This window comes from Aphis gossypii, chromosome X (assembly GCF_020184175.1).
Source record: "Aphis gossypii isolate Hap1 chromosome X, ASM2018417v2, whole genome shotgun sequence".
NCBI classification, from domain to species: Eukaryota; Metazoa; Arthropoda; class Insecta; order Hemiptera; family Aphididae; genus Aphis; species Aphis gossypii.
Genome location: NC_065533.1, coordinates 24,025,536 through 24,033,469, shown reverse-complemented (window position 1 = coordinate 24,033,469; position 7,934 = coordinate 24,025,536).

Sequence of the window (7,934 nt, the reverse complement as noted above, 5' to 3'; positions counted from 1 at the left end):
TACAGCTAGGTTAATGGATTTTAAACTGCACACAATAAAAAAAATCAATGTCTCAAAAATAAAATGGTAAGAACTGTTGAAGTCGTTCTGCCTGTACCTATAGTATAGGTCACGACTTACGAGTTTGCATTGTTATTGAGTAGGTCACTGTAGTAATGGACGTGTTAAATTTAAATTCAACTATAAATCAAATCGAATAGGTGATTCTGAGTAAAGACGATGTCTTATGATATTTTCTAATTTATTAATATTTTACTATTACTAATTTATTTTTCTGTTGGACATTAAACATTAGTATTACAGTAGGTTAAATTAATTATTTCCAAATTTATTGCATAAGTATACCTAGGTATATATTACAATATACAACATATTATTATTATTAACTTATTATAAATCAATACCGAAGTACGAGTACATAACATGAAACATTGTGAATTAGTTAGTGGTAAATAAATAGTTTTAAATATTTTTAAAAAAATATTCTATATAGAAAATAACGATGTACCTATACATAATGATTAATAGTCGTGATTAATATATTTTAAATTATAATTTAAATAATTAAAATTGCTACAGGAAAAATTACTTTATTTTTCATTTAAATTTTAAACATCGAATTTCGTAGAAATTTGAAATTCAAGTCCATAAATAATTGTGCATACGCCATACTTATTTACAATATTTTTAAAATTTTGTAAGAACTTCTTTGAGAAACCTGCTATTACATTTTCAAGCTTTACCTATTAAAATTGAAAAAATTTTATGAATTTTGACAAAATTTAATCTTTATTTTATTTTAAAGATGTAAAAATTAATTAAAAAAATAAATAAATTTGAATTATTTTGAGGACAACTTATGAGGAAAATTATATTATATTCCAAGCGTTTTGACTTAAAATTAAAATTAAATAAGTAAATTATATTTAATAAATTAAAATTAGTTAACCCATAATTTCTATAATCTTTGATTCACTGAATTTATTATGATGTAATATTTGCAATCTAAATAGTAATGAAAAACTCGATAAAGATTCAAATATACCTACCTAATATGTATTCATATAATATTAAATGTAATGTAGGTATAAAGTATATTAATGATATTATATAAGCATTCTTATATCAAACTATCAAAGTAAATCTAATATTTATAATATTATAAACAACATATTATTATTGTATTTATATAAATTGCGAAAGATTATTTTGTCAATAAATTGCATTATTTGCATTTTAGAATTATTTATGAACCAGGATCTTACAAATTAATTTCCAATTTTATCTATTAAACCTACATTTTGAAGAAAAACAAAACATAGGTACAACTAAGCTATACAACTAACATTATGAAGATACCTACAACCTACTTGTTTATCATGCGTACCTATGTTCCTAGATACTACTGAAAATTTAATGGAAACGTGTACGTATATTAACACTAATATATTGAAATAGTTAAAAAAATATATAATTGGTTAACTATAAACTTTATCATTTATTTTTCTTTAACATCTTTTTCAAATACTTATATTATTTATATTAACATAAATTTCATTTTTTTTCTCGAACAATAACATTCGACACAAAACAAGTATCAAGATTATTCACGAATTATACTCCAATACTTGACTTTTTCTTATTTCAAGTTATTCATTTTGAAAAACCAGCTACTTTTTGTCTCAGTTTTCTTATAAAACTACTGGGAAATAACTAAGAATCTCTCTCTCTAGCAGTAGCAAAAAATATTAATGAACGAACAATAAAAACTACTTAGGTATGTCTTACACGCGCGTAACATAGCAAATCTACCGTTTATAGACTATATTTATAATTGATATTAGATTAAATTTACATATTATCGACTTTTTATAAATGGAACAGTGTTCAAGCGACGAGATTTGCTTAGAAATTTATTTTGAAACGAATGAATTATTTAAGTATCTATCTACTTTTAACTGGTTTTGAAATAAAAATATGAAAAATAAAACTTCACAGGGTGGCTGGGTCACAAATTATATTCTCATCTACAAAGTCGACAATAATACTATATGTAAATGTTCTCTATATAATATCAGTTATAAATAAATTGTAGTAAGAATCCGTTACATAAATTTGCTATGTTACTTGTGTTAAGATAAAGACAAAACTAATGGTTGTAGCATGGTATCTTATAACTACCATTTATATAGATAAGCTTGTATATTTGTAATTCGCAGATCACAGTATGTGGAAATACGTAGTTTCTTGATATTTATGAATAAGACAATAATTTCGTACAAATTAATAAATATTTACGAATCGTATTGGTTCATACATAGGCGTTCGTAAGTACCTATATGTTAAGTTTACACAATGTACATGATATACGACGAATTATTTAACTGAAAATAAATTTGTATGTGCCAAAATGTACTTAGACAATAGGTAAGGTTAAAGTCACGGTCGTATTTGAAATTTGTATTGCTAACTATCGAACTAATAAAAACACACATAGGTACCCCTAATAGATGGACTACAACATTATTCTAAAATAAAGAGGTAGGTAACTGCCTAAGTTTTACTATCATAATATCTAAAAACTTTAATAACTTATCAAATTCTAATAAGTACTCATTTCTTCAATACAGTAAATACATTTATTTATTATTTATTTTTGATGGTGGTAATTATATTAATTAATACCTTGTTAGCTTGTAAAATTACGAGGTATTTAATCGACGAAAATTTTAAAATATTTAAAATATTTTATGAATGTCTCCTTTGTATTTTTAAAATATACTTAAGCTTAATAAAGATCGATCTATACACCAGAAATCGGGATAATACTTACCAGAAAATCTGCTAAGGGTGCGTTTCCGTCAGACACTCTAAACCGGGTAGTCTTAACTGATGATCCGTTGACATCTACTTTCTACGAGGTTAGTTTACTTAAGAAGCCCACAAATGTGAATTTCAAATAAAACAAAAAAAATGTTTAAACAATTCAAGGTATTCACAGACTGGAAATTGTTGGTTAAAGTATAAATTATTATAGTAACTATCATTAACTTTTTGATGCATTTATAAGTACCTAATGCACATTTTTGATTTAAATAATTTATAATAAAATTAATAATTCAAAAACAAAAACGTATGTAGGATGCAAATCTTTTTTTATGAATTTTAACATTAAGTATTGATGATTAAAACTTCGATAAAATTGATATAGCTAAGGTATCAGAGATAAAATGAAATGGTAGGTAAGAACAATATGAATTTAAATCAAAAGAAAAAAGATGATAATACAATTTTGATGTGCATTATTGACATCCGCAGATTACTTTCCGAGGAAATTACATTTTATGTTCTATTCATCATTATACATATCTTTGTCAGTCTGAATTTTCTACTCTAATCACGTTTTCGCAATAAAAACTAAATCAAATTAAATTATAAATTACTAGATCATACTAAATCAAAATCAAATTCTCAACAAAAATATTGGCAATGAAGGAACCGTGAATATTCTTTATAATCTTAAAAAGAGGTTCATCAACCATGTCCCATAAAATATATTAGGTTAAGTACAAATACGGATCCAAAGACATAACTTTAAAATATATAAAAGTAAAACTGGGAATATTATTATTAAATACTATCTATTATAAATGTTCAATTGTATTTTTTATTTTATTTATTTATTTGTTTATTTATTTATTTATTTTTTTTTTTTGAAAAAATATAGACCTTTCATTTCAGGGTTCTAGATCCACATCTATAGTTATGTAACTTGCAATAGTATAATTTCCAAGTGCTCATAACCACAGTACAACAATCTGCAGATATTGTACGAAATCTTAATACCTATTCGTCGTTAATATGTGTAAAAACATAAAATTGTTAAGACAATAAAATACATGTGAAAATATGGAACAAATAATAATGCTTGTAGAGTGAGTCCATCGACAACCACAATAAGAGGAGTCCAGAGAAATTGTTAAATATAACACATTTCATATTTTTGATTATTAAGAATAGTGATGTAAACATACTATTTGGCATCTCACTTTGACCCACTTTCAACATGCCAACATAGCAAATTTGAAAATTGTATTAAGCAGTACCAATTTTGTGTTGTTAGATGTATTATTAGATGAAATTGACCTATTATCAAACAAAATTTCGTAACGTTATCTGTGTTTAACCGTTAACTTTTTCGAAATATTTCAATTTGTACGCAGTATGTAAAATATTAAAGTTTAAATGAACTCATATAGGGAAGACAAATTTAAATATAATAAGAAAAGCTATAACATAAACACACACAAATACATAATGTTCTATACCTACTATTAAATTGTATAATAGGTTAATTAACTCTATTTAAAGTAAACAAAACAAGATTGATTCTACTGAACTCAAATTTATTGGGACTCTACTTAGGATAGTTAAAATCTCCAGTGTTTCTCAACATAGCTGGAAAAAACAAAAATATTAATGAAAAAATGTAATTATTACGCAAAATCAGGGTTTGAAAAAATCCATTTTGTGTTTTCGATATTACTCAAAAATGAATAACTTTAGACACCAAATATTTGTTTAGCATTTTCTATTCTTAATAAAATTTCCAATTTTTCTTTTTAAAGTTTTTTTCAATTATTGTCATTAAAAAAATTTTGCTCAGCAAATAAGTTTTGAAAATTAAATACGAGATCCCATATAATATTATATGTTATTATTAAAGTGCTTGTTGCTTGTATAAGAACTTTAAGAAGAAATAGGCACAATATTTTTTAAATCCATTTAAAATTCAAATTTTGTTAAAATTCATCATTCACAAAATATAAAAACTATTTTTTAGTAGAAAACTCATAAAATCTTCAATTTGTATAGTCAAGATTTAAAAATTTTATACTATGTATGTTCATAGGCGCCCGCAGAAATTTTTCTAGGAGGGGTCAATGTCAGGAGTTATGATACAACAAATAGTAATTCATCTTAAAACATTCAATTTAAAAAAATATTTTTGAAAAGCTAGGGGCGGAAAATGCCCCAGCTTGACCCCCCCCCTTCCAGACGCTTATGTGTATGTTCCTCGAAAGTTTTTGATATTAGAACCAACAAATCAAAATAATATAAAAGCAAAATTATTTTTTTATTAACAATTAAATTTTGCATTTTAATGAAATTTTTAAACAAAAAATAACGACTTTAATTTTTTTTTGTAATTCAAAAATATCATTCATGGTAAGATTAAACTCTTACATAATACATGGGTACCATCATGAATTTTACTATACTAACAACATTTTCATAATGTTGATTAATTTTCAGCTATTGCCATTTTTAAATTATTTATCTTATACTACCTGAACTTCCTGTTGTAGCCCGAATTATAGAATTAAAAAAATAGCTAAATAATTATAAAAAATTAAGTTGTAATAATAGTGCAACATTAAAATTTATTATTTAGAAATAATCAAATGACATAACACAATCAGTGATTTTACTTCTATAGTTTCAATAATATTTATAGATATCGGAAACATATTTCACCCGAACATGTTCACAAATTAAAATTTCAATTAATTTGAATGTTATTAGAAAACCTATGCTGACGATAACGATGTAGCAGTAAACATAATGGACATAATGAACATTTGAAAGACATGCAATGCATATCTGTATTACGTAGGCGCATAGCTACACAGGAAACTAATGCTTTTAATAACTTTTCTCATTAAATGGCTTATTTATTATACTTAAGTTAAAAAAAAATGTAAATAAGTTCAGTAATATTTTAGATATATTAATATTATCGCATCAAGTTTTAATAATATAAAGATTAAGATAAATCTATTTTCATTGTTTTAAAATAATAAGGTGGTACCTATTGACTCAAAAGATATCCAAAATAATCAATAAAAATATTATTAAATGGTATTAATATTTCATACTATTATAATAATTAAAATAATTAAAAATATGAACATGATGATTGCAAAGTTTCGCATCTAATTACTAAATTTAATAGCAACATAAAATAAATGAATTATAAAATATTTTTCGTAATAAATAAAGGTTGAGCTGACAGGCCGTCTCCGTTCGGAATCGTTTTTTGTGTACAATGATTATAATATATCATTGAATTCAAATTTATTATTTAATAGGTACATCCATTCCTCGATACTTATACTGCACAGCAGAGAGATACCCAAAGGAGGGCAACCTTTTTTGGAATTAATGTTATACATTACTTTTAATCATAACACTGATGACTATCCATCTATACTTTAAAATGCGTTTATTAAATATGCTCGAATTTTTATTCGCTACATTTTAGATTCTGAACAAAGCGATGAATTTATTAATGTGTTTTTATGCTTATACACACGGAATATAGTAGAAAAAATGCTTCGATTTTAAACTCCAATATCTCTTATAGTAGGAAAATTAATTTACTTAATACTTTAAGTAATCAAAAGTAAAAATTGCCCAGCATTATTATAAAAAAAAAGAAAAAAAAATAGAAAATGAGAACTTTTACCCAAAATTAATTTTCGACAAATTCGACAAATTACCTAATTTTGCTGTACCTTTAAAAACAAATAACCGTAGTCCGTAAGTAGATACTTTAAATTTTAACTAAATTTTTATGATACCTTTTTTTATTCAAGGAATAATTTTTAAAAAATATTTCTAATCTTTTTGAACTATTTGCGACAAGTGATATTTTCGATTTGTGTTTTTAGTTTTCTTCTATAACAGAATTTAATAAATATTTTTTTTTGATTTTTTCAGTTCAAATTCAGTTCAAATGATATATATACCGATAATTATATACTGATTAGAAACCAGTCGTTAGGTTACCTATTCTATCCTACACACCCTCTAATGATTTTCAAAAATCTCAAGCCCCCCTCCTTTTATAATTTTTCATTTTTTCTCTACATTGTAAAATAAAAATAATTTAATAAATAAAATTTTACTTTATAATAACTGCTTAGGTACACCTCCCCAACAATGTTTACATGCCCCCCACCAATATTTTTCATCGGGATTTAAAACTTTTACATGTAATATTATTAAATATTTTAAATACCAAGACACTTTCAAAACATTTAGATTAATTTTATACTAATTTAATACCATAGTTCAAGAACCTATTTACATCAGTAACAATAAATCGATATTAACTCAACATTTAATAACAATAATACATTTTAAATACTATTATAATACTTATTAATAAATATATTATAAATTTTGCTATCAGAAAATATACTTGGTAATAGAGTGTAATGAGTCAACCACATGTTCAGAATCGTTTTTTGTTTGCAATAAATTAACACATACATTATAGTGACATAATCAATACCAACATCAACTTTACAACTACTGTAAACCAGAGTGATAATTTAGTTTCTCCACTCATTTATATTTTACTATGGAAATTTAGTTTTTAAATTAAGTGGTAAAAATGGTTTATCGTTAGCATATTACCACCTTTGAAAAAACTAATATTTATTCAAGATTAGTTTTAGAATGATTTAAAAAATTTTCTTGTAGGAAATTACTTATCTACAATGTAGATTCTACATCTAACATAATATAATGTGCTTAGATAGCTAAAGTACTTATAAAATCCCAGGAAAAAAACTTAGTGTTCTATTTATAATTTTTCGAAATTGATCCGATGTTTTATGTTTGCTACTGTTTCAAGACACTAAAAGTTATAAAATAAAAAGATAATAGGTTGATAAACACATTAGGATGCATTTTGTAAAAATTATAAAAATTAATATGTGCTCAATAATATTACAACTACATCAAATTCATTAAATTATTTAAATAGATATTATTACTTTCTTATGATCTTTATAAATATACTGGAAATGGGATAAAAAATAGGGGCCTTATGTTTATATATCTTTTGTAGGGTAAAAACAAAA